This window comes from Chiloscyllium punctatum, chromosome 13, assembly GCF_047496795.1.
Source record: "Chiloscyllium punctatum isolate Juve2018m chromosome 13, sChiPun1.3, whole genome shotgun sequence".
Taxonomy (NCBI): domain Eukaryota; kingdom Metazoa; phylum Chordata; class Chondrichthyes; order Orectolobiformes; family Hemiscylliidae; genus Chiloscyllium; species Chiloscyllium punctatum.
Genome location: NC_092751.1, coordinates 35914569 through 35942034, shown reverse-complemented (window position 1 = coordinate 35942034; position 27466 = coordinate 35914569).

The following is a 27466-nucleotide window of genomic DNA, read 5'->3' as shown; positions in this document are numbered from 1 at the left end:
ATGAAGTTAAGTCTTCGATTGGTACGTGGGAGTATGATAATATTGCAATCATAGAGACTTGATTGCGGTGGGAGATTTCTTTGGGAACAGTGACCAAAATTCTGTAAGTTTTAGAATGCTCGTAGATAAAGTAGAGAGTGGTCCTAAGGGAAGAGTACTAAACTGGATCAAGGCCAATTATATCAAAATTAGGCAGGAGCTTGGAAATGTGAATTGGACACAGCTATTTGAAGAAAAGTCCACATTTGGAATGTGTGAAGCTTTCAAAGATAGGTTAAAGGTAGTGCAGAATAGGCATGTCCCGTTGAAGGCAAAGGATAGGAAGGGCAAGTTTCGTGAACCGTGGGTGACAGGAGAAATTGTACGACTAGCCAAAACAAAAAGGGAAACATACATAAGGTCTAGGGAGCTGAGAACAGAGTGGGCCCTGGAGGAATATCAGAAGAGTAGAATAAATCTGAAAAGTGGAATCAAGCGGGCTAAAAGTGTTCATGAATTAGCTTTAGCAAGCAGAATTAAGGTGAATCCAAAAGCATTTTATTCTTATATAAGAAGCAAGCGGGTAACTCGAGAAAGGATTGGTCCACTAAAGGATAACCATCTGAGTGAATGGGTGAGATTATGAACGATTACTTTGCATCCGTATTCACTGACGAGAGGAGCATGATGAATGTTGAGATTAGAGATAGAAGTTTGATTAGTCTGGATCATGTTGACATAAGAAGCGAAGATGTGTTGGGTAGGTTAGATGTTATGAAGGTGGACAAAACCCTATGACAACATGGGATCTATCCTATGTTCCAGAGGGAGGTGAGAGAGGAAATAGCTGGGGCCATGATAGATATCTTTGTGGCATCCTTAAATACAGGTTAGTTGCCAGAGGACTGGAGTGTTGCTCATCTTGTCTCCCTATACAAGAAGAGTAGTAGGGATATTCCAGGTAATTACAGATCAGTGAGCCTGACATCGGTGGTGGGGAAGATGCTGGAAAAGGTACTAAGGGATAAGATCTATTTATATTGAGAAGAAAATGGGCTTATCAGTGATAGGCAACATGGTATTGTGCGGGGAAATCGTGGCTTACCAACTTGATAGACTTATTCGAGGAAGTGATCAATTTGATAGAAGAAGGAAGGGCTGTTGATGTCATATGCATGGACTTTAGTAAGACATTTGATAAAGTTACCCATGGTAATTAATGGAGAATGTGAAGTTACATGGTGTGCAGGGTATTGAACCAGGTGGATAAAGAATGTTTGAGCAGCAGAAGACAGAGAGTAGTAGTTGAAGGGAGTTCCTCCAAATGGTGAAAGGTGACTAGCGGTGTTCCACAGGGGTCAGTGTTGGTGCCACTGTTGTTTGTAATATACATAAATGATCTGGAAGAGGGCACTGTTTGTATGATCAGCAGGTGTACAGATGACACGAAGATTGGCGGAGTAGCAGACAGCATAAGGGAGTACCAAAGAATACATTAGGAGGTAGATAGACTGGGGAGTTGGGAGGAAAAAGTGGCAGATGGATTTATATCCAGATAAATGTGAGGTGATGCATTTAGGCACTCGCATCCCCGCACTTCTCTCTCGCCCTCCCCACTGTATCACCCTCCCCTCGACCTCGTCCACCCCTTTTCTTACTCCCCCTCTCTCCCACTCCCTCTCACTCTCCCCTCTCTCTCGCCCTCCCCTCTCTCACCCATACCAATCTCGCCCTCCTCTCTCTGGCCCTCCCCACCCTTTCCCACCCCTCTCTCTCGCCCTCCCCTCTCTGGCCCACCCATCCCACTTCCACCACTCTCTCGTCCTCCCCTCTCTTCCCCTCCCCTCTCTCTCGCACTCCCCTGTCTCACCCTCCACATTCGCCCTCCACTCTCTCTCGCCCTCCACTCTCACTCGCCCTTTCCTCTCTCTGGCACTTCCCTCTAGCCCTTCCGTCTCTCGCCCTTCTCTCTCTCGCCATCACTTCTCTCCCTCCCCTCTCTCTCCCTCCCCTCTCACCCCTCCTCTCTCTCGCACTCCCCACACTCTCGCCCTCGATTCTCTCTCGCCCTCCCCTCTCTCTTGCCCTCAACTCTCTCGCATTCCTCTCTCTCGCTCTTCTCACTGTCTCGCCATCCCCGAAACTCACCATCCCCTCTCTCCTCGCCCTCCCCTCTCTTTCGCTCTCCCCTCTCATTCGCCATCCCTTCTCTGTCCTCGCCCCTCAACCTCCCATTTCTCTGCCATCACTACCCCTCCCCTGTCTCTCCCCTCCCCTCTCACTCCCTTCCCTCTCTCGCCCTTGCCTCTCACTCCCTCCCCTCTCTCGCCCTCCCCCTGTCTCACCCTCTCCCTCGCGCCCTCCACTATCTCTTCCCCTCCCCTCTCTCTCGCCCTCCTCCTCTCTCGTATTCCCTCTCCCTCCCTCCTCACTATCTCGCTCTCCCCTCACTTGCCCTCCCCCCTCTCGCACTCCTCTCTCTCGCGCTCCCCTCTCTGTCTCTCACTCTCCTCTCTCTCCCTCCCTATCTCTCCCTCCATCTATCTATCTCCCCTCACGCTCGCTTCAACCCCTTCGTCCTCCCCTCTCTCACCCTCCACTCTCTCGCACTCATCTCTCACTCGCCCTCCCCCTCTCTCTCCCTCCCCTCTCACACTCTCCCCTCTCTCTCACCCACCCCTCTCTCTCCATCCCCTCTCTTAGCCTACCCTCTCTCACCCTCCCCTCTCTCATCCACCCCTCTCTCGACTACCCCCTCTCTCCCCTTTCCCTCTTCCTCCCCTCTCTGTCCCTCCCCTCTCAACCCCTGTCTCCCTCCCCTCTCTCTCCCTCCCCATCTTTCCCTCCCATCTGTCTAGCTCCACTCATTCACCCTCTCCTCCTTCGTCTTCCCCCTCTCTCACCCTCCAATCTCTCGCACTCATCTTTCTCTTAAACTTCCCCTCTCTTCCCCTCCCCCTCCATCACCCTCCCCTCTCTCGCCCTCCCGACTCTCGCACGCTCCCCTCTCTCTCACCCACCCCTCTCGCCATCCACTCTCTCACCCTACCCTCTCCCGCCATCCTCTCTCTCGCTTTCCTCTCTGTCAACCTCCCCTCTCTCTCCCTCCCCTCTCTCGCCATCCCCTCTCCCCTTCCCCTCTTTCTCGCCCACACCCTGTCTCGCCCTCGCCATCTCACCCTGCACTGTCTCTCGCCCTCACCTCTCTTTACCCCTCCCCACTCTTCCGCTCCCATCTCTCTCTTTCCACTCTCTCGCCCTCCCCTCTCTCCCCTTCCCCTCTCTCTTGCCCTACCATCTGTCGCTCTCTCCTCTCTCACGCTCCCCTCTCTCTCCCTCGACTCTCTCGCCCTCCTCTCAGTCCACTTCCCCTGTCTCTCGCCCTCCCACTCACGCCCTCCCCATCTCGCCCTGCACTCTCTCTCGCCCTCACCTCTCTCTCGCCCTCCCCTCTCGTTCGCACTCCACTCTCTCTCCGTCCACTCACTCACCCTCCCCTCTTTCGACCTCCCCTCTCTCTCAACCTCCCCCTCTCTCGCCCGCCCCTCTCTTTCACCCTCCACACTCTCCTGTTCCCCTCTCTCTTGCCCTCACCTCACTCTCCCTCCCCTCTCTCCCCTACACTCTCGCTTGCCCTCCCCTCTCTATCGCCCTCCCCTCTCATTCGCCGTCCCTTCTCTGTACTCACCCCTCAACCTCTCTTCTCTCTGCCATCTCTACCCCTCCCCTCTCTCTCCAACTCCACTCTCTCCCCTTCCTTCTCTCTCGGCCTCCACTCACACTCGCCCACCCCCCTCTCTCGCCCTCCCCTCTCTCTCCCTCCCCTCTCTCACCCTCCCCTCTCCATCACACCCCCTCTTGCCCTCCCCCTGTCTCACCCTTCCCCTCTCGTCCTCCACGCTCTCTTTCCCTCCCATCTCTCAAACCCTCCCTGCTCTCTCGCATTCCCCCTCTCTCTCCATCCCTTCTCTCTCGCTCTCCCCTCACTCACCCTCCACACCCGCACCCTGCGTTCTCTCGCCATCCACTCTATTTCCATCCCGTCTCTTACGCCCTCCCCTCTCTCTCGCACTTACCTCTCTCTCCATCCCTTCTCTCTCGCTCTCCCCTCACTCGCGCTCCCCACTCTCTCGCCCTCCTCTCTCTCCCTCCCGTCTATCTACCTCCCCTCACACTCCCTTCATTCCTTCGCCCTCCTCTCTCTCTCACCCTAAACTCTCTCTCGCACTCCGTTCTCTCTCCCCCCCTCTCTCTTGCTCCCCCTCTCTCCCTCCCCCTCTCTCTCTCACGTCTATCTACCTCCCCTCAAACTCCCTCCCTTCCTTCGCTCTGCTCTCTCTCTCGCCCTCCCGTTTCTCGCCCTCCCCCTCTCTCTCCTTCCCCCTCCTCTCACTTCCACTCCCCATCTCACCCTCCCGTCTCTCCTACCCTCCCCTTTATGTCCCACCCCTCTCTCACGCCGTCCCCTCTCTAGCCCAGCCCCCTCTCTCCCTCCACTCTCTCACTCCGCATCCCCTCTCACACCCTCCACTCTCTCTCTCCTCACTCTCTCCTCCCCTCTCTCTCACCCTCCCCTCTCACCCCATGCCCTCTCTCCCTCTCCCCTCTTTTTTCCTCAATTGTCTCTCCCCTCTCAACCCCTCACCTCTCTCCGTCTCCCCTCCCTCTCGCCCTCCTACGCTCTCAACCACCCTTCTCTCTCCCTCCCCTCTCTCGCCCGCTCATCTATGCCCTCCCTTATCTCCGCCTCGCCTCTCTCTTGCCCTCCCCTTACCTTCGTCCACAACTCTCTCTCCCTCCCCTTTCTCTCGCCCTCCCCTCTCTCTCCTTCCCCTCTCGCGCACTCTCTTCTCCATCCCTCCCCCTCTCACCCTCCGCCTGTCTCACCCTTCCCCTCTCGCCCTCCACTCTCTCTTGCCCTCCCGTCTCTCACACCCTCCCCTATCTCTCGCACTCCCCTCTCTCTCCATCCCTTCTCTTTCCCTCTCCCCTCACTCACCCTCCACTCTCTCGCCCTGCCCTCCCTCGCCATCCACTCTCTCTTGCCCTCCCATCACTCATGCCCTCCCGTCATTGTCGCCCTTCACTCTCTCTCGTCCACCCTTCTCTCTCCCTTCCCTCTCTATCGCCCGCCCCTCTCTCCCCCTCCCCTCTCTCATCTTCCCTTTCTCTCACTCTCCACTCTCTCTCGCCCCATCCTCACTCGACCACCCCTCTCTCGCCCTCCGCTCTCTCGCCCGCCCCCTTTCACCCTCCCCTCTGTCCCACGCCCCTCTCTCTCGCCCTCACGTCTCTCACCCTCCCCTCTCCATACCAACCCTCTCACTCGCCCTCCCCTGTCTGGTCCTCCGCTTTCTCTCCCTCCACTCCCTCACCCTCCCCTCTCTCCTCTTCCCCACTCTGTTGCTCTCTTCTCTCTCTCGCCCTCCCCTCTCTCTTGCAAAACCCTCTCTCTCGCACTCCCCTTCTCTCCCTCCCCTTCTCTCGCCCTACCCCCTCTCTCACCCGTCCCTTTCTTGCCCTTCCCACTCTCGCACTCCGCGCTCTCTTTCCCTCCCCTATCTCTCGCCCATCCCCTCACCCTCCCCTCTCTCACCCTTTCTTCTCTCACATTCTCCCCTCTCTCCCTCGCCTCTCTATTCCTCCCTTCTCTCTCCCCTCTCACCCCTCCCCACTCTCCCTGTCTCCTCCCTTCCGCCTTTCCCTCGCTCTCATTCACCCTTCTCTCCCTCTCCCATCTCTCGCCCTCACATCTGTTGCCCTCCACTCTCTCCCTCTCCACTCTGTCTCGCCCTCCCCTCTCCCTCGTCCTCCCTTCTCTCTCGCCCTCCCCTTCTCCCCAATATCTCTCCCCCACGATCTCTTCACCTCCCCTCTCTCTCGCCCTCTCCTCTCTCTCCCTCCACTCTCTTGCCCTCCCCTCTCTGCCTCCCCTGTGTCCCACTCCCCTGTCTCTCCCTCCTCTCTCTCGCTGTCCACTCTCTCTGTCCCACCCCTTCAGGCCCTCCCCTCTAGCGCCCACCCCTTCTCGCCCTTTTTTCTCTCACCCCCTCCCCTTTTTCTCATTCTCCTGGCTCTCTCGCCTCCCCTCTCACTCCTTCCCATCCCTCCCTCTCCACATTCTCTCCCTCCCCTACCTCTCCCACCCCTTATCGCCCGCCTGACTCTTGCCCTCTCCTTTCTCGCTCTCCACTTCTCGCACATTCCTCTACCGTCTTTCCCTCTCTGTCGTTCTCACCTTCTCTCTCTCGCCCTCCCCTCTCTCGCCCTCCCCTCTCTGCCTTCCCACTCTCCTGTCCTCCGCTCTCTCACATTCTACCCTCTATCTCGCACTCCTCTCTCTCCCTTCCCTCTCTCGTCCTGCCCTGCATCACGCTCTCGCCGCCCTCTCAGACTCCCCTCTTTAGCGCTCTAATGTTTCATCATCCACTCTCTCGCCCTCCTCTCTCTCTCCCTCCCCTCTCTCTCCCTCACCTTTCTCTCACCCTCCCTCTCTCTCACATTCCCCCTCTCTCCCTCCCCTCTCTCTCGCCCTCCATTCTCTCTCACCCTCCGCTCTCTCTCTCTGCTCTGTCATGCCCTCCCCTCTCTCTTGCTCTCCACTCTCACACTCCCCCTCCCTCACCCTCCCTTCTCTCTCTCCCTACCCTCTCTCTCCCTCACCTCTCTTCCACCCTCCATCTCTATCACCTTCCCCTCTCTCGCCCTCCCCTCTTTCACGCCCTCCGTTCTCTCCTACCCTCCGCGCTCTCTCTCTCTGCTCTTTCATGCACTCCCCTGTCTCTTGCCCTTCACTCTCTCTCCCTCCCACTCTCTCACCCTCCCCGCTCACTCCCTCCCCTCTCTCTCCCACCACTCTCTATCTCGCCCTCCCTCACTCTCACACTCCCCTCTCACTCACTCCCCTCTCTCTCCCACCCCTCTCTTTCACCCTCCCTCTCTCTCACCCTCCCCTCTCTCCACCTCCCCTCTCTCTCCATCCCCTCTCTCTCCCTCACTGCTCTCTCGCCCTCCCTCTCTCTCACCCTCCCCTCTCTCTCCCTCCCCGCTGTCTCCCTCACCTCTCTCTCGCCCTCCCTCTCTCACCCTCCCCTCTCTCTCCCGCTCCTTGCTCTCACCTTACCCTCTCTCGCACCCTCCCCTCTCTCTCGCTTTGCCCTCTCTCAACCTCCCCTCTCTCTCCCTCCACTCTCTCGCCATCCCCTCTCCCCTTCCCCTCTTTCTCGCCCACACCCTGTCTCGCCCTCCTCATCTCGCCCTGCACTGTCCCTCGCCCGCACCTCTCTTTTCCCCTCCCCACTCTTCCACTCCCATCTCTCTCAGTTCCACTCTCTCGCCCTCCCCTCTCTCCCCTTCCCCTCTCTCTTGCCCTACCCTCTGAAGCTCTCCCCTCTCTCACCCTCCCCTCTTTCTCCCTCGACTCTCTCGCCCTCCCCTCACTCCACTTCCCCTGTCTCTCGCCCTCCCCTCACGCCCTCCTCATCTCGCCCTGCACTCTCTCTCGCCCTCACCTCTCTCTCGCCCTCCCCTCTCTCTCGCACTCAACTCTCTCTCCCTCATCTCCCTCCCCCTCCCCTCCTTCGGCCTCCCCTCTCTCTCAACCTCCCCCTCTCTCGCCCGCCCCTCTCTTTTACCCTCCACACTCTCCTGCTCCACTCTCTCTTGCCCTCACCTCACTCTCCCTCCCCCTCTCCCCTACACTCTCGCTCGCCCTCCCCCTCTATCGCCCTCCCCTCTCATTCGCCGTTCCTTCTCTGTACTCACCCCTAAACCTCTCTTCTCTCCATCATCTCTACCCCTCCCCTCTCTCTCCAACTCCACTCTCTCCCCTTCCTTCTCTCTCGGCCTCCACTCACACTCGCCCACCCCCCCTCTCTCGCCCTCCCCTCTCTCTCCCTCCCCTCTCTCACACTCCCCTCTCCATCCCACCTCCTCTCGCCCTCCCCTGTCTCACCCTTCCCCTCACGTCCTCCACTCTCTCTTGCCCTCCCATCTCTCAAACCCTCCCTGTCTCTCGCCCTTCCCATCCTCTCCATCCCTTCTCTCTCGCTCTCCCCTCACTCGCGCTCCCCACTCTCTCGCCCTCCTCTCTCTCCCTCCCGTCTATCGACCTCCCCTCATGCTCCCTTCATTCCTTCGCCCTCCTCTCTCTCTCGCCCTCCCCTCTCTCTCGCTCCCCCTCTCTCCCTCCCCCTCTCTCCCTCACGTCCATCCACCTCCCCTCACACTCCCTCCCTTCCTTCGCTCTGCTCTCTCTCTCGCCCTCCCCTCACTCTCGCCCTCCCCCTCTCTCGCCAAACACCTCCTCTCACTTCCCCTTCCCATCTCACCCTCCCGTCTCTCACCCTCCCTCCTCTTGCCCTTCCCTTTATGTTCCTCCCCTGTCTCACGCCCTCCCCTCTCTAGCCCAGCCCCCTCTCTTTCACTCCCCTTCTCTCGTCCTACCCCCTCTCTCGCCCGTCCATTTCTTGCGCTTCCCACTCTCGCATTCCACGCTCTCTTTCCCTCCCCTATCCCTCGCCCATCCCCTCCCCCTCCCCTCTCTCACCCTCTCCTCTCTCACATTCTCCCCCTCTCCCTCTCCTCTCTATTCCTCCCTTCTCTCTCCCCTCTCACCACTCCCCACTCTCCCTGTCTCCTCCCTCCCGCCTTTCCCTCGCTCTCATGCACCCCTCTCTCCCTCTCCCCTCTTTCGCCCTCACATCTTTTGCCCTCGACTCTCTCCCTCTCCCCTCTGTCTCGCCCTCCCCTCTCCCTCGTGGTCCCCTCTCTCTCGCCCTCCCCTCTCTCCCCAATATCTCTCCCCCACTATCTCCTCACCTCCCCTCTCTCTCGCCCTCCCCTCTCTCCCCAATATCTCTCCCCCACTATCTCCTCACCTCCCCTCTCTCTCGCCCTCCCCTCTCTCCCCAATATCTCTCCCCCACTATCTCCTCACCTCCCCTCTCTCTCGCCCTCCCCTCTCTCCCCAATATCTCTCCCCCACTATCTCTTCACCTCCCCTCTCTCTCGTACTCCCCTCTCTCTCGCCCTCTCCTCTCTTGCCCTCCCATCTCCCGCCCTCCCATCTCTCGCACTCCCCTCTCCCTCCCCTCTCTCTCCCTCCAGTCGCTCGCCCTCCCCTCTCTGCATCCCCTCTCTCCCACTCCACTGTCTCTCCCTCCTCTCTCTCTCCCACCCCTTCAGTCCCTCCCCTCTCTCGCCCACCCCTTCTCACCCTTTCCTCTCTCACCCCCCTCCCCTCTTTCTCGCTCTCCTGGCTCTCTCGCCTCCCCTCTCACTCCTTCCCATCCCTCCCTCTCCACTCTCTCTCCCTCCCCTACCTCTCCCATCCCTTCTCGTCCGCCAGACTCTTGCCCTCCCCTTTCTCGCTCTCCACTTCTCACTCCTTCCTCTACCGTCTTTCCCTCTCTGTCGCCCTCACCTTCTCTCTCTCGCCCTCCCCTCTCTCACCCTCCCCTCTCTGCCTTCCCACTTTCCTGTCCTCCGCTCTCTCACATTCTTCCCTCTATCTCGCCCTCCACTCTCTCCCTTCCCTCTCTCGTCCTGCCCTCCATCAAGCTCTCGCCTCCCTCTCAGACTCCCCTCTTGAGCGCTCCAATGTCTCATCATCCACTCTCTCGCCCTCCCCTCTCTCTCGCTCCCCTCTCAGTCCCTCACCTCTCTTTCGCCCTCCCTCTCTCTCACCCACCCCTCTCTCGCCCTCCGTTCTCTGTCACCTTCCGCGCTCTCTCTGCTCTGTCAAACCCTCCCCTCTCTCTTGCTCTCCACGCTCTCACCCTCCCCCTCTCTCACCCTCCCCTCTCTCTCTCCCACCCCTCTCTATCTTGCCCTCCCTCTCTCACCCTCCCCTCTCTCACCCTCACCTCTCTCTCGCCCTCCGTTCTCTCTCACCCTCCGTTCCCTCTCACCCTCCGTGCTCTCTCTCCGCTCTGTCATGCCCTCCCCTCTCTCTTGCTCTCCATTCTCTCTCCCTCCCCACCTCACCCTCCCCTCTCTCTTCCTCCCGTCTCTCTCCCTCACCTCTCTCTCGAACTTCCTCTCTCTCTCTCTCACGCTCCCCTCTCTCGCCCTCCCTTCTTTCTCACACTCCGCTCTCTCCGCTCTGTCTTGGCTTCCCTGTCTCTTGCCCTCTTCTCTCTCTCGCTCGCTCTCTCTCACCATCCCCTCTCTCTCCCCCAGCCTTCTCTCTCCCTCCCCTCCCTCTCGCCCTCCCTCTCTCTCATACACCCCTCAATCTCCCTCCCCCCTTTCTCCCACCCTTCTCTTTCACCCTCCCTCTCTCTCACGCTTCCCTCTCTCCCCCTCCCCTCTCTACCCCTCCACTATTTCTCACCCTCCCCTCTCTCGACCTCCCCCTCACTCCCCCACTCCTCTTCCTCTCCTTAGTGTCTCAATGGGCCTCCAATCCATCTCCTCCTCCACGCTCTTACCCTCCCCTCTCTCTCCCCTCATTCACGCCCTCCCCTCTCCCCCCCCCCCTCTCCTCCCCCCTTCTCTCGCTCCGTCTCCTCTCTCGCCCGCCCACTCTCTCACTCACCCCGCTCTCTCGCTCTCCCCGCTCCCTCGGCCTCCCCTCTCTCTCCCTGCCCTCTCTCGCTCTCCCCTGCCTCGCCCCACTCTCTCGGCCCCCTCGCTCTCCCCTCTCTCTCGCTCACCTTTCTCGCCCTCCCCACTGTCTCCCTCCCCTCAATCGCCCTCCCTCTCTCTCTCCGTCCCCCTCTCCCACTGCCCTGTCTCTCCCTTTCCTCTCTCTCTGTCCCTCCTCTCTCTCACCCACCCCTTCTCGCCAACCCCTCTCACACCCTTCCCTCTCTCTCTCCCCTCTCTCTCGGTCTCCTGTCTCTCTCGCTCTCCCTCTCTCTCATGCTCTCCCCTCTCAACCTCCCCTCTGTCTCCCTACCCTGTCTCCCACTCCCTTCTCTCACTCCCTCCCCTCTCACCCCCCCTCTCTCTCCCACCCCTTCTCGCCCTCCTGTCTCTCGCCCTCCCCTCTCTCCCATCCTTCCCTCTCTTTCGCCCTCTGCTCTCTCTCTCGCCATCCCTCTCTCATCTCTTTCCCCCACTCTCTCCCGCTCTCTCCTCCCCGTCTCTCTTCCCCCGCTCTCTCGCAATCCCCTCTCTCGCCATCCCCTCTCTCCTGTCCTCTGCTCTATGTCTCTGCCCTCTCTCTCGCCCTCGCCTCTCTCCCTTTCCTCCCTCGTCCTGCCCTCTCTCTCGCACTCGCCTCCATCTCGCTGACCCATCTGTCGCCCTTCCTTTCTCTTTCCCTTCCCTATCTCTCCCTCCCCTCTCTCTATCCCATCTCTCTCCCTCCCTTCTCTTTCACCCGCCCTCTTTCTCACCCTTCCCTCTCTCGCTCTCCTCTCCTTCTCGCCCTCCGCACTCTCTCTCCGCTCTGTCTTCCCCTCCCCTGTCTCTTGCCCTCCACTCTCTCTCCCTTCCCTCTCTCTCACCCTCCCCTGTCTCACCGTCCCCTATCACTCACACTCCTCTATCTTTCGCCTTCCCCATCTCTCGCACTCCCCATCTCTCGCCCTTCCCCCTCTCTCACCATCATCTCTCTTCCCTCACCTCTCTGTCGGCCTCTCCTCTCTCCACCTCTGTCTCCACCTCTCCTCTCGCCCACCGCTCTCTGGCCTTCCCCTCTATCTCTCCCTCCACTCTCTCTCACCCTCCCATCTCTCACCCTTCCCTATCACTCGCGCTCCTCTATCGTTTGACCTCCCCTATCTCTCGTCCTCCCGTCTCTCGCCCTCCCTTCTCTCACCCACCCCCCTCTCACTATCCCCTCTCTCATCCTCCCCTCTCGCTCTCCCCTCTCTCTCCCTCCCCTCTCTCTCCTGCGCCTCTCTCTACCTCTCCTCTCTCTCTCCCTCCCCTCTCTCACCCTCCACCCTCTCGCTCTCCCCTCTTTCCCCTTTCCCTGTCTCACCCTCGCATCTTTCGCCCTCCCCTCTCTCGTACTCCCCTCTCTGTCACCCTGTTCTCTCTCGCCATCTCCTCTCTCTCTCGCCCTCGACACTCTCTCGCCCTCCCCCTCTCATCATCCCCTCTTTCTCGGTCTCTCCTCTCTCTCGCTGTTCCGTCTCTCTCCTTCCCCTCTCTATCCCTCCCTTCTCACACCCACACCTTCTCGCCCTCTCCTCATCAACTGCACTCTCTCGCTCTCTACTCTCTCCTTCCCCTCTCTCTCCCTCCCCTCTCTCCCTCCCCTCTCTCTCTCCCACCCCTTCTTACCCTCCCATCTCTCGTCATCCCCTACTCGCCATCCCCTCTCTCTTGCTCCATCCCCTCTCTATATCCCCCTCTCTTTCCCCCACACTCTCTCCCCCTCTCTCTGTTCACCCACTCTCTCTCTTGCCCCCTCCCCCTTCTCTCTCCCCCTCTCTCTCCCACTCTCTCTTCCCGCTCTAACTCTCCACTCTCTCTCCCACGGTTTCTCTCTAACCCTCTCGAGCCCCACTCTGTCAACTCCCTCACTCTCAAATCCCTCTCTCTCTCTCCATCCTCTCTCTCCTCCTCCTCTCTCTCTCCTCTCATTTTCTCCCCGGTCTCTCACACCTCTCTCACCCACCCCTCTCACTCACACCCTTCTGTCTCACTCCCCTCAGTCTCTCTACCCTGTGTCTCCACTCTCTCTCTCTCCCTCGCCCTTCTGTCTCACCCCTCTCTCTCGCCCATCTTTCTCGTCCACTCTCTCGTCACATCTCTCTCATCACCTCTCTCCACCAGTCCCTGTCTCTCCCCTCTCTCTCTCCCTGTCTCCATCTCCTCGCTCTCTCTTCCCCTCTCTCTCTCACCCACTCTCTCCCCCTCTCTTGTCCCCTGTCTCGTCCCCTCTCTCGCTTGTGCTTCATCTCTCTCTCTCTTCCGTGTCCTTCTCTCACTCTCATCCCTCTGTCTTTCACTCACCTCATCTCTCTCTTGCTCTCCCAATCTATCTCTATCCCTCTCTCTTTTCCGCCTCTCTTGATCTCACTCGCATCCTCTCTCTCTCACTCTTCCTCTCGCTCTCTTGCACTCTCTCACCCTATTTTACGCTCTCACGCTCTTCTCGCCCTCCCGTCCCTCGCCATCCCCTCTTTCTCCCTCCCCTCTCTCCCACCACTTCTCAACCCTCCCTCTCTCTCGTCCTCCCCTCTCTGTCGCCCTCCTCTCTCTCTCTCGCCATCCCCACTCTACCTCGCCCGCTCTACTCTCTCCCTCCCCTGTGTCTCTCGCCATCCCCTCTCTCTCGCGCCCTCCCCTCTCTCTCGCCCTACCCTCTATCTCTCCCCCTCTCTTTTTCCCCCACTCTCTCTCTCCCCCTCTCTCTCCCTCTCTCTCGCTCTCTCCCTCCCTCTCTCTCCTCCTCTATATCTTCCCGTGCTCTCTCTCCCCTCTCTCTCCCATGCTGTCTCTCTCATCCTCTCTATTTCCTTTGTCTCAACTACCTCTCTCTCAACTCCCTCTCTCTCCCCCTCTCTCTCTATCCCCCCTCCCCCTCTCACGCATCTCTTTCTCTCCCAGCTCTCTCTCACCCTTCCCTCACTCACCCCTCTCTCCCGGCAGTCTATCTCTCCTCCTCACTCTGTCACCCCTCTCTCTCCCTCCCCCTCTCTCCCACCACTCTCTCTCTCTTCACCCTTTCTCTTCCCCCATATCTCCCCTCTCACTCTTCCCCCTCTGTTTCTCTGTCCTCTCTCTACCTTCTCTCTTTCTCTCGCCCCTTTCTCTCGCCCCTCTCTCGACCGTCTCTCTCGTCCACTGTCTCTTCCCCTCTCTTTCATCCACCCTCTCCGTCGTCTCTCTCCCCTCTCTCTCCCCCCTCTCTCCCCATCCCTCGTCCCCTCTCTCTCTTCCCCTCTCTCCACCCTCTCTCCCCTCTCTCTCTCCCACTCTCTCTACCCTCTCTCCCCATCCCTCGTCCCCTCTATCTTTTCCCCCTCTGTCGGTCGTGCTACATCGCTCTCTCTCTCACTCACTGTCTGTCTCTCACAGCTCTCCCTCCACTCTCGCCTCCTCTGTCTCTCTCTCTCTCTTCTATGTCCTCCTCTCTCTCTCATCCCTCTGTCTCTCACTCGCCTCCTCTCTCGCTTGCTCTCCCTCTCTCCCACTCTTTCGCTATCCCTTCGCTCTCCCCACACACGCTCTCCCCTCTCTCGCCCTCCCCTCCCTCTCCCTCCCCTCTCTCTCTCTCCCCTCTCTCTCGTCCTCCCCACCCTTCTCTCTCCAGCCCCTCTCTCTCCCTCACCTGTCTCGCACTCCCCTCTCTCTCACCCTCCCCTGTCTCACCGTCCGCTATCACTCACCCTCCTCGATCTTTCGCCCTCCCCATCTCTCGCACTCCCCATCTCGCGCCCTTCCCCCTCTCTCGCCGTCATCTCTCTTCCCTCACCTCTCTGTCGACCTCTCCTCTCTCCACCTCCCCCCTCCCCTTCTCTCTCTGCCCTCCACTATTTCTCGCCCTCCCCTATCTTGCACTCCCCCTCTCGACCTCCCTGTTTCTCCCCACTTCTGTCTCTCTCCTTCGCGTCTCACTCACCCTCCAATCCATCTCGGTCTCCACGCTCTCACCGTCCCCTCTCTCTCCGCTCATTCACCACATCCACTCACTAGCAATCCCTTTCTCTCCCATCCTCTGTCTCCCCCTCGCTGCTCTCTCCCTACTTTCTCTCTTCCTCTCCTCCCTTTCGCCCCCCCTTCTCTCGACCTCCCCTCTCTCGCCCTCTACTCTATCGAGCTGCTTCTGTCTGTCCATACTCTCTCTCTCGCCCTCCCCTCTATTACTCCCTCTCTCTCGCCCACCGCTCTCTCGCCTTCCCCTCTATCTCTCCCTCCACTCTCTCTCACCCTCCCCTCTCTAACCCTTCCCTATCACTCGCGCTCCTCTATCGTTTGACCTCCCTATCTCTCGTCCTCCCGTCTCTCGCCCTCCCTTCTCTCAACCACCCCCCTCTCACTATCCCCTCTCTCTCCTGCGCCTCTCTCTACCTCTCCTCTCTCTCTTCCTCCCCTCTCTCAATCCCCACAACTCTCTCGCTCTCCCCTCTCTCCCCTTTCCCTGTCTCACTCTCGCATCTTTCGCCCTCCCCTCTCTCGTACTCCCCGCTCTGTCGCCCTGTTCTCTCTCGCCATCACCTCTCTCTCTCGCCCTCGCCACTCTCTCGCCCTCCCCCTCTCACCATCCCTTCTTTCTCGCTCTCTCCGTTCTCTCGCTGTCCCGTCTCTCTCCCTCCCCTCTCTCTCCCTCTCCTCTCTCTCTCTCCTTCCCCTCTCTCTCCCTCCCTTCTCACACCCACACCTTCTCGCCCTCTCCTCTCTCTCCTTCCCCTCTCTCCCTCCCCTCTCTCTCCCACCCCTTCTTCCCCTTCCATCTCTCGCCATCCCCTTCTCGCCATCCCCTCTCTCTTTCTCCATCCCATCTCTATTTCCCCCTCTCTTTCCCCCTCACTCTCTCCCCCTCTCTCTCTTCACCCTCTCTCTCTCTTGCCCCCTCCCCCTTCGCTCTCCCCCTCTCTCTCCCACTGTCTCTTCCCGCTCTATCTCTCCACTCTCTAACCCACGGTTTCTCTCTAACCCTCTCGAGCGCCACTCTGTCAACTCCCTCACTCCCAAATCCCTCTCTCTCTCTCCATCCTCTCTCTCCTCCTCCTCTCTCTCCTTTCATTCTCTCCCCGGTCTCTCACACCTCTCTCACCCACCCCTCTCACTCACACCCCTCTGTCTCACTCCCCTCACTCTCTCTACCCTCTGTCTCCACTCTCTCTCTCTCCCTCGCCCTTCTGTCTCACCCCTCTCTCTCGCCCATCTCTCTCGTCCACTCTCTCGTCACATCTCTCTTATCACCTCTCTCCACCACTCACTCTCTCTCCCCCTCTCTCCCTGTCTCCATCTCCTCGCTCTCTCTCCCGCTCTCTCTCACCCACTCTCTCCCCCTCTCTTGTCCCCTGTCTCGTCCATCTCTCTCTCTCTTCCGTGTCCTTCTCTCACTCTCATCCCTCTGTCTCTCACTCACCTCATCTTTCTCTTGCTCTCCCAATCTATCTCTATCCCTCTCTCTGTTCCGCCTCTCTTGATCTCACTCGCATCCTCTCTCTGTCACTCTTCCTCTCGCTCTCTCGCGCGCTCTCACCCTATTTTACGCTGTCACGCTCTTCTCAACCCTCCCTCTCTCTCGTCCTCCCCTCTCTGTCGCCCTCCTCTCTCTCTCTCGCCATCCCCACTCTCTCTCGCCCGCTCTTTTCTCCCCTCCTCTCTCTCTCTCTCGCCATCCCCTCTCTCTCGCGACCTCCCCTCTCTCTCGCCCTACTCTCTATCTCTCCCCCTCTCTTTTTCCCCCACTCTCTCTCTCCCCCTCTCTCTCCCTCTCTCTCGCTCCTCCTCTCTATCTTCCCGCTCTCTCTCTCCCCTCTCTCTCCCATGCTGTCTCTCTCATCCTCTCTATTTCCTCTGTCTCAACGACCTCACTCTCAACTCCCTCTCTCTCCCCCTCTCTCTCAATGCCCCCCCCTCACCCTCTCACGCAACTCTTCCTCTACCGGGTCTCTCTCACCCATTCCTCACTCACCCCTCTCCCCCACCACTCTATCTCTCCTTCTCACTCTCTCACCCCTCTCTCTCCCTCCCCCCTCTCCCACCCCTCTCTCTCTTCCCCCTTTCTCTTCCCTCTATATCCCCTCTCATTCTTTCCCCCTCTGTCTCTGGGTCCTCTCTCTACCTTCTCTCTTTCTCTCGCCCCTTTCACTCGCCCCTCTCTTGACCGTTTCTCTCGTCCAGTGTCTCTTCCCCTTTCTTTCATCCCCTCTCTCCATCCTCTCTCCCCCCTCTCTCCCCATCCCTCGTCCCCTCTCTCTCTTCCCCTCTCTCCACCCTCTCTCCCCTCTCTCTCCCATTCTCTCTACCCTCTCTCCCCATCCCTCGTCCCCTCTATATTTTCCCCTCTGTCGGTCATGCTACATCGCTCTCTCTCTCTCACTCACTGTCTGTCTCTCACAGCTCTCTCTCCACTCTCGCCTTCTCTGTCTCTCTCTCTCTTCTGTGTCCTCCTCTCTCTCATCCCTCTGTCTCTGACTCGCCTCCTCTCTCGCTTGCTCTCCCTCTCTCCCACTCTCTCACTATCCCTTTCTCTCGCTATCCCTTCTCTCTCGCTCTCCCCTCTCCAGCTCTCCCCTCTCTCGCCCTCCCCTCCCTCTCTTTCCTTCCTTTCTCTCTCCCCCCCTCTCGTCCTCCCCACCCTTCTCTCTCCAGCCCCTCTCTCTCCCTCCCCTGTCTCGCCCTCCCCTCTCGTTCTCCCGTCTCTCTCGCTCTCTTCCGTGCCCTTCTCTCTTAAATCCCTCGCTCTCACACTCGCCTCCTCGCTCTTGCTCTCACTCTCTCACTCTCTCTCCCTATCCTTCTCTCTGTCCCCCTCTCTCTCGCCATCCCCTCTTTCTCGCCCTCCCCTCTCTCTCCCTCTCTCTTTACCCCACTCTCTCTCTTACGCCTCTCTCTTTTCCCCTCTCTCTTCCCCCTCTCTCTTCACTCCTCTCTCTTCCACCTCTCTCTTCCCCTCTCACTCTCTCTACCCCCTCTCTCTCCCCCTCTCTCGCTCTCTCGCTCTCTCTTCCTCTCTATCTCCCTCTCTCTTCCCCTCTCTCTCCCTCCCCTTCCTCTCCCACCCCTCTCTCTCCCACCACTTTCTCTCTCCCTTCCTCCCTCTCTCTCCCTCCCTCCCTCTCTATCCCCCTCCCACTCTCTCTCTTCCCCGCCCTCTCTCTTCTGTCTCTCTCAACTCCCTCACTCAACTCCCTCTCTACCCCCTCTCTCTCCCACTCTCACTTCTATCTTTCTCACCCGCTCTCACTCACCCCTGTCTCAGCCACCCCTCTATCACCCCCCCCTCACTCTCTCACCCCAATCTCTCCCCATTGTCTCCCCTCTCTCCCACCCCTATCTCTCTTCCCCTTTCTCTGCCCTCGCTCTCCTCTCTCATTGTTCCCCCTCTGTCTCTCTGCCCTCTCTCTACTCTCACTCTCTCTCGTCGTCTCTCTCGTCCACTTCCTCATCCCCTCTCTCTCATCCTCTCTCTCCACCTCTCTCCTCTCCCTCGTCCCCTCTCTCTCATCCCCTCTCTTTCTCGTGCTCCATTTTTCTCTCTCTCACTGTCTTGCCTGTATCTCACAGTTCGCCCTCCCTCTCTCGCCTCCTCTGTCTCTCTGTCTTACGTTTCCTTTTCTCTCTCTCATTCCTCTGTCTCTCACTCGCCTCCTCTCTCGCTTGCTCTCCCTCTCTCCCACTCTCGCTCTGTCCCTTTGTCTCTCTCCCCCCTCTCTCCCTTCGCTCTCTCTCGCCTTACCTTCCCGTCTCTCTCCCTCCCCTCTGTCCCTCTCTACCACTCTCTCTATCACTTTGTCTCCCTATCCCCTCTCTCTTGCTCTCCCCTCTTTCGCTCTCCCGTCTCTCTCGATTCCCTCTCTCCCTTCCCTCTCTATCGTCCTCCCCTTCCTTCTCTCTTCCTCGCGTCTCTCTCCCTCCCCTCTCTCTCCCTCCGTCTCTCTCTCCCTCCCCTTCTGGCCCTCCCCACTCTCACCGTCCCCCCTCTATCGGTCTCCCCTCTCTCTCGCCCTCCCCTCTCTCTCGCCCTCCGCTCTCTCTACCTCCCCTCTTTCTCCCTCCCCTATCTCTCCCACCCCTTCTCGCACTCCCATCTCCCACCCTCCCCTTCTCACCCTTGCCTGTCTCTCATTCTCCCCTCTCTGTCTCCCTCCCCTCGCTCACTCCCCAGCCCCTCCCTCTCGCCCTCCCCTCTCTCTCGCCCTCCCCTCTTCCTCTCGCCCTCTCTCTTCCCCCAGTCTCTCTCCCCTCTTTCTCTCCACTCTCTCCCCTACCTCTCTCTACCACCTCTCTCACTTTCTCTCCCCCTCTCTCCCTCTTTCTCCTTCCCTCTCTCTCTTCCCCCTCTCCATCTCTCGCTCCCACGCCTATCTCAACCACCCCTTTCTTTCTCTCTCCTCCTCCCTCCCTCTCTCCCCTTTCTCTCCCTCTCTCTCTATCCCACCTCTATCCCCTTCACTCCTCTCTTTCTCTCCCATTTCTCTCTCACCTCTCTCTCACCCACCCCTCTCTCTCCCACCACCCTGTCTCTCCCCCCTCGCTCTCGCCCCTCTCTCTCACCCTCCCTTCTCTCTCCCACACATCTCTCTCTAACACTTTAACTTCCCTCTCTCTCCCCTCATACGCTTGCCCCCGTCTCTCTGTCCTCTCTCGCCCCTCTCTCTCGTCCATTCTCTTGTCCCCTCTCTCTCATCCCCCTCTCCACACACTCTCTCTCCTCTCTCTCTCCCCCTCTCTCTCCTCGTCTCTCTCACTCTCTCCCTCATTCTCTCTCTCGCCCTCTCTCTCCCCCCTCTCTCCCTCCTCTCTAGTCCTCTCTCTCGGCCCCTCTCTCGCTCGTGCTTCACCTCTCAATGTCTCTCTCTCTCTCTCACTGTCTGTCTGTCTCTCACAGCTCTCCCTCCTTCTCTCACCTCCTCTGTTTCGCTCTCTCTTCATCCCTCTGTCTCTCACTCGCTTCCTCTCTCTCTTGCTCTCCCTCTCTCACACTCTCTCTCTATCCGTCTCTCTGTTCCACCTCTCTTGATCTCAGTCGCATCCTCTCTCTCACTCTTCCCCTTGCTCTCTCGCGCTGTTTCATCCTCTTTTGCACTCTCACGCTCTTTCTCTATCTCTCTCGCTCTCTCCCTTTGTCCATCTTGATCTCACTCTTGCTCCCCTCTCTCACTCATCTCAATATCTCTCACTGTCTCTCGCTCGTGCTCTCTCCTTCTCTCTCTCACACTCTCTGTCTCTGTCTGTGTCTCTGTCTCTCGCTCCCTCTCTCTCAGTGCTCCCACCGTCTCCCCTCTTCTCTCTTGTCTCACTCTAAATCTCTCTCAGTTCCTCGCTCCCTCGCCCTCCCATCTCTCGCACTGCCCTCTCTCTCTCTCCCTCCCTACTTTTGCTCTCCCCACTCTCGTACTCCCCCTCTCGCCCTCCCCTCTGTCGTCCGCCTTGTCTTCTATCTCCTGTCTCTGCCGATTCACTCTCCCAACCCTCACTCTCCCAACGCACTCTCTCCCACGCCTCTCTCTCCCATCACCAACTCTCCCACTCCTCGCTCTCTTCCCCGTCTCTGCCACACTATCTCCCTTCACTCTCCCAACCCTCACTCCCCAACCCTCTCTCTCCCACCCCTCTCTCTCTCGCCCTCTCCCATCCCTTTCTTTCTCCCCCCTCCCGCTCTCTCTCGTCTCTGTCTCTCTCTACCCCTCTCTCCCTCCCCTCTCTCTCACCCCCCTCACTATCTACCGCTTCTCTCTGTCCTCTCTCGCCCCTCTGTCTATCTCCCTCTCCTCTCTCTCTCAGTCTCTCTCCCTATCTCTCTGTCTCTCCCCTCTCACTCTCTCCCACCATCTCTGTACTCTCTCGCCCCTATCTCTCCCCCTCACTCTCCCCCGCTCTCTCCCTCTCCTCTCTCTCTACCCCTCTTTCTCCCCGTCGCTCTCCCCTTCCCTCTGTCAATTCTCGCCACTCAATCTCTTTCTCTCTTGCGCCCCCCTCTCCCCTTCTCTCTCGCCCCCTCACTCAATCTCTCCCCATCTTACTATCTCCCCCTCTCTCCCCCTCTCTCTCCCTCTCTCTACCCTCTCTCCTCTCTCTCCCCCCTCTCTACTCTCTTTCTCCCACCATCTCACTCCCCCTCTATCCATCTACACTCTCCCAACCCTCACTCGCATTCCCCTCACTCGCCCTCCGCTGACTCCCCCTCCACTCTCTCGCCCTCACCTCTCTCGACCTCCCCAGCTGGCCTTCCCCCTCTCTCTCCCCGTCTTTCTCCTACTTCACTGACTCAACCCTCACTCTCCCAACCATCTCTCTCCCACCTCACTCTCTCCCACCCTTCTCTCTGTACCCCTCTCACTGACCCCTTCTCCCTGACCCCTCTCTCTCCTCTCTCGTCAATTTTCTCTCGTTCCTTCTCTCTCATTCCCTCTCTCTCCCCCCCTCTCTCCAATCTCCCTTCCCACCCTCTCTCCCACTCCCTCCCTCCCATCTCTCTCTCCCCCTCTCTCTCCCCTTTCTCTCACCCTCTCGCGCTCTCTCTATCTCCCCCTCTTTCTCTCTCTCCCCTCTCTCTCTCCACTCTATCTCCCCCTCTCTCTCCCCCCTCTCCCCATCTCTCTCTCCCTTATCTCTCCCACTCTCACTCCACTCTCTTTCCACCCTCTCTCTCTCTACCCTCTCTCTCTACCCCTCTTTCACTCCCCCTCTCCGTCTCCCCTCTCTCTTCCCCTCTCTCTCACCCATCTCTCTCTCCTCTCAACCGCCATTTCTCTCTCATCCTCTCTCTGTCCTCTCTCTCTAACCCCTCTCTCCCCACTCTCTCTTGCCACTTCTCTCTCCCCCTCTCTCTCCCTCCCATCCCTCTCTCTCCACTCTCTCCCATTTCTCTCTCCGCTCTCTCTCTCCTCGCTTCCCCCCGCCCCCTTACTCTCTCCCCTCTCTCTCCCCACTCTCTCTCCGCCTCTCTCTCCCCCTCTCTCCCCCTCTCTTTCCCTCTCTCTCTCTCCACTCCCCTCTCTTCACTCTCTCTCTCTCCCCCTCTCAACCCCCTGTCTCTCTAGGCTCTCTTTCTCCACCATCTGTCACTCCACGCTCTCTCTCTTCCCCTCTCTCTCGTCCCCTCTCCCTCTTCCCCTCAGTTTTGTCCACTCTCTCTACCCACTCCCTCTACCCCCTCTCTCCACTTCTCTCTACCCCTCCCTCATCCCTCTCTTTACCCCCACACTCTCCCCCTCTCTCCTCCTCTGCCTCCCCCCCTCTCCCCCCTCACTCTCCACTTCTATCTCTCACGCCTCTGTTCACCACTCTCTCCCCTCTCCCTCTGCCGCTCTATTTCCTCACTAATCCCCTCTCTCCACCCTCTCTCTCACCACCCACACTCTCTCTCCATCATCTCTCTCCACCCTCTCTGTCTCGTCCCCACTCACTCCCCCACTCCCTCTCCACTCTCTCTCTCACCTCTCTCACCCCCTCTTTCCCTCTCCACTTTTCTCTCCCCTTTCTCTAACACCCCCACTCTCTCCGCCCTCTCTCTCTCCTCCTCCCCACTCCCTCTCTCCCCACCCTCTCACTCTCCACCCTCTCTCACTCCACCCGATCTTTCTTCATTCTTCGCTCTAGTCCGCGCTCTTTTCCCCTCTCTCTCCCGCTCTCTCCCCCTCTCAGTCCACCCTCTTTCTACCCCCACTCTCTCCCCCCTCTCTCTCCCCCTCTCTCCCCTCTCTCCCGCCCCCCCTCACTCTCTACCCCTTCTCTCTGTGCTCTCTCGCCCCCCTATCTCACTCTCTCTCTCGGTCCACACTCTCTCTCTCTCCCTCCACCACCCTCTCTCACACTCTCTCTCCCTCTCTCTGTCTCTCCCCATCTCACTCACTCCCACCATCGCTGTCATCTCTCGCCTTTCTCTCTCCCCATCATTCTCTCTCCCTCTCGCTCCCCTGTATCTCCACCTCTCTCTCACTCCTATCTCTCTATCTCCCCCTCTCTCCCTCCCCCTCTCTCTCCTCCTCGCACTCTCGTCTTCTCTCTCCCCTCACCCTCTGTCCTCCTCCTCTCTCTCTGCCTCCCTCCCCTTCTCTCCCTCCCCCTCACACCATCTCTCCCCCTCTCTCCCCATCTGACTAGATACCCCTCTCTCTCGCCCCCTCTCCCCTCTCTCTCTCCTCTCTCCCCTCACTCTCTCCTCATCTCTCTCCACCGTCTCTCTCTCCACCCTCTCTCCCTCAACCCTCTCTCGTGACCCTCTCTCTCCACTCTTTCTCTCTCGTCCCCTCTCTCTCCCCCACTCTTTCCTTTCTCTCTCCCCCTCTCTCCCCCTCTCTCTCCACTCTCTCTGTCCCCCGCTCTCTGGTCCCCACTCTGTCCCCCTCTCTCTGATCCCTTCTCTCTGTACCCTCTCTCTGTACCCCCTCGCTGTTCCGCGCTCTCTCCCCTCTCTCTCTCATCCCCCTCTCTCCCCAATCTATTCTCCCTCTCCCACTCTCTCTACCCTCTCTCTATCCCCCTCTACTCGTCCCTTCTCTCTGGTCCCCTCTATCTCGTCCCCTCTCTCTTGTCCTCTCCCCCTCCCCCTCTATCGTCCACCCCCTCACTCTTCGCCTCTCTCAGCCCCCGTCTCTCCCACTCTCTCGCCCCCCTTTATTCCCCCTCTCTCCCACTCTCTCTCCAACCTCTCTACCTCCCCCCTCTCTCTCCCCCTCTGTCTCATTCCCCTTCTCACTCTCCCGTTCTCTCTCGTTCCTCACTGTCGTCCCCTCTCTCTCGTTCCCTCACTCTCCCCCTCACTTTGTCGACCTCCCTCTGCCACTCTCTTTTCCACTGTCTTCCCCCACTCTCTCCCCCTTCCTCCTCTCTCTACCCATCTCTTACCCCCTCTCTCCCCATTCTCCCCTCTCACTGCCCCTTCTCTCTCTCCTCTCTCTCGTCCCCTCTCTCTCATCCCCTCTCTCTCGTCCACATTCTCTCCAGCCTCTCTCCCCCACTCTCTCACCCTTCTCTCTCCCCCTCTCTTTCCCCCCTCTCTCCCTCTCTCTCTCCCCTCTCTCTCCATCAATCTCTCTTCCCCCTCTCTCTCCACCCTCTCTCTATTCACCTATCACTCTCCACACTCTCTGTCTCCACCCTTTCTCTCTCCACCCTCTCTCTCGTCCCCTCTCTCTGTACCCCTCTCTCTTTCACCCCCTCTCTCCCCGACTCTCTCCTCCTCTCTCTCCCCCCTCTCCCCATCTCTCTCCACCCTCTCTCTCACTCATCTCTCTCCCCCACTCTCTACCCCTCTCTCTCCCCTTCACTCTGTTCCCCCCTCCCCAACTTTTTCTCCCCCACTCTCTGTTCCCCTCTCTGTCCTTCTCTCTCTGGCCAACTCGGTCTGTCCCCCTTTGTCTCGGCTCTCTATCTCGTCCCAGCAGTTGCCCCCCCTCCCCCCTCTATCTCCCCCTCGCTCTGTCTCCCCTCTCTCTGCCCCCTTTCTCGCTCCCAATCTCTCCCCTCTCTCACTCCACCCTCTCTCTCCACCCTCTCTCTCTCTGAACCCTCGTTCTCTGCACTCTCTCTCTCTCCGCCCTCTCCCTCTCGGCCCAACTTTCTCGCCCCCTCACCCTGCTCCCCTCTCTCGTCTTTCTCTCACTCTCTCTGTCCCCATCTCTCTTTCCCCCCTCCCTCTCCTCTCTGGCTCTCCTCTCTCTCTCCACACCTCTCTCGTCCAGTCACTTCCGTCCCCTCTCCCTCCCCCTTACTCTGTTCCCCCCACTCTCTCTCCGCTTACTCTCTCACCTCTCTCTCTCTTCCCCTCTCTCGTCCCCTCTATCTCGAACCCCTCTCTTTCGTCCCATCTTTCTCGTCCCCCCCCCCCTCTCCCAACCTCTCTCGTCCGGTCTCTAATCCCCTCTCTCTCCCACTCTCTCTCCACCCTCTCTCTCTCCACCCTCTCTCTCGTCCCCTCTCTGTCGTCCGCTCTAACTTGTCCCCTCTCTCTCCCTCTCTCGGTCCCCCTCTCTCTGGCCCTCTCTCTCTCTCATACTCTCTGTCCACCTCCCTCTCCCTTCTCACTTATCCCCTCTCTCGCCCCCTTCACTCCCCCTCTCTCCCTCGTCTATTGTCACTCTTCCCCTCTGTCTTCCCCTTTCTCTACCCCCTCTCTCTCCCGTGCTCTGCTCCCCTCTCTCACGCCCCTCCCTCTTCACCCTATCTCTGCCCCTCTCTCGTCCCCTCTCTGTCCAGCCTCTCTCTTGGCCCATTCTCCCTCCCCCTCTCTCGTCCCACTCTCTCGCCCCCTCTATCTTCCTCTCACTCCCCTATCTCTCTTCCACTCTCTATTGTCCCCTCTCTCTCCCTCTATCTGTCCCTCTCTCTCTGGATCCATCGCTCTCTGCCGCCCTCTGCCCACCTCTCTCTCTCCCCTCTCTCTTGTCCCCTCTCTCTCTCGTCCCCTCTCACTTATCCCCTCTCTCTCCCTTCTCTCTCCCCCTCTTTCTCCCCCTCACACTGACCCCCTCTCTCTCTCCCCTCGCTCTCGTCCCCTCTCTCTCATCGCCTCTCTCTTTGGTCCAATCTCTCTCTACCCTCTCTCCCCCCACTCTCTCGCCCCTCTGTCTCCCTCTCCCTCTCTTTCGCCTCTCTCTCCCCACTCTCGACCCCACTTGCTCTGCTCCCCTCTCTCATGCCCCTCCCTCTCTACCCTCTCTATCTCCACCCTCTCTCTCCACACTCTCTCTCGTCCCCTCTCACTCGTCACCTCTCTCTCCCCCATCTCTGTCCCCCTCTCTCTCCCCTTCTCACTCTCTCCCTCTCCCGTCCCCTCTCTCTCGTCTCCTCTCTCTCCACCCTCTCGCTTGCCCCAATCTCTCTCTCTCTTCTCTGTCGCCTCCTATCTCTCTTCTCTCTCTCTCTCTCCACCCTCTGTCTCTCCACCCTATCACTCTCCACCGTCTCTGTCTCCACACTTTCTCTCTTGTCCACTCTCTCTCATCCCCTCTCTCGTCCCCACTCTCTCGTCCCCTCCCTCTCCCCCTCACTCTGTCCCCCTCTCTTCACCTCTCTCTCCTCCTCTCTTTCCCCCCCTCTCTCTCTCCCCGTCGCTCTGTCTCCCCTCTCTGTGTCCCCCCTCCCCTCTCTCTCCTCTCTTATCCCCTCTCTATCGTCCCCTCTCTCTCTACCTTCTCTCTCGCGCCACTCTTTCTCCCCGCACTCGACTCCTCTCTCTATCTCTCCACCCTCTGTCTCTCCACCCTATCACTCTCCACACTCTCTGTCTCCACCCTCTCTATCTACACCCTCTCTCTCGTGTCCGCTCTCTCGTCCCCTCTCTTGTCCCCCACTCTGTCGTTCCCTCTCTCTCCGCATCACTCTGTCCCCCCTCCACCTCTCTCTCCGCGTCTCTCTCTCCCCATCGCTCTCCCTCATTCTCTCTTATCCTCTCTCTCTCACAACTCTCTCTCCCCCCTCCCTGTCTCTCTCCCCATCTCTACCCCTCTCTCCCCTTCTTTCTCTCTCTCTCTCTCCCGTCTCTCTCTCCCCCTCTCTGTCCACTCTCCCCCTCTCTCCACCACCTCTCTCTGTATCCTCTCGCACTCCACCTTCTCTCTCGTCCCCACTCTCTCATCCCTCTCTCATCCATCTCTCTCCAACTCTCGATCCCCTCTCTCCCCCTCTCGCCCCTCTCTCCCCGTCACTTTCCACCCTCTCTCTCCATCTTCTGCCTCCCCAACTCTCTCCTCCTCTGTCTGCCCCACTCTCTGTCCCCGTCTCACCATTCTCTCTCTCCCTCTCTCTGTTCCCCTCTCTCTCCCGCTCTCACTGTCCCCCTGTTTCACCACTCTATCTCGTCTCTTCAGCGTCTCCCTCTCTCTCCACTTCTCTCCTTTTCGATCTGTCTTCCCTCCCTCTGTCCCGCCTCTCTCCCCCTCTCTCTCCTCTCTCTCCCCCTCTCTCTCCCTCCCCCTCTCTCCAACCTCTCTCTCTCTACCCTCTCTCTCGTTCCATCTCTCTCGTCTCCACTCCCCCCTCTCTCGTCTTTCTCTCCCTCTCTCTGGAACCCTCTCTCTCTCCCCTCTCTCCCTTCTCTCTCTCGCCTCTCACTCTCTCCTCTCTCGTCTTTCTCTCCATCTCTCTGTCCCCCTCTCTCTCTCCCCTCTCTCTCCCTCGCCTCGTTCTCTCCACAGCTCTCTCGTTCAATCTCGCTCGTCCCCTCTCCCTCCCCAAATCTCTGCCCCCTCTCTCTCCCTCTCTCTCCCATCTCTCTCTCCCCTACTCTCGCCCCCTTTCTTTCTCCCCTCTCTCTCTCCCTCTCTCCCCTCTCTATCTTCCCCTCTCTCTGCCCCCTTTCTCTGTCCCCCTCTCTCTCCCGTCACCTCTCTCTCGTCCACTCTGTCTCTCCCTCTCTCTCTCCCCCTCTCTCTCATCTCCTCTCTCTCGCCCCTCTCTCTGCTCTCTGGCCTCCTCTCTCTCCCCCCTCTCTCCCTCTCTCTGTCTCTCTCTCTCCCTCTCTCTCTCCTCCATCGCTCTCCATCCTCTCTCTCCACCCTCTCTCTCTTGTCCACACTCTCTTGTCCCCTCTCTCTGTCCCCCTCTCACTGTCACCCTCTCTGTCCCCCTCTCTACCCCTCATGCTCTCACCGTCTCTCTCCCCCCTCTCTCACCCCTCTCTCTTCCCCCTCTCTCTCCCTCAATCTCTCTTCCCCTCTCCCCCCCTCTGTCTCTCCTTCTCTCTCCCAATCTCTCTCTCCCCTCTCTCCCCACTCCCGTCTACCACCCTCTCTGTCCACTCTCTCGCTCCATCTCTACACCCCCTATCTCTCCACCCACTCTCTCCACCTCTCTCGTGTCCCCTCTCTCTCGTACCCTCTCTCATCCCCTCTCTATCTCCCCCTCTCTGTCTCTCTCCCACTCTATATCCTCCACTCTCTGCTGATTCTCCCCTCTCTCC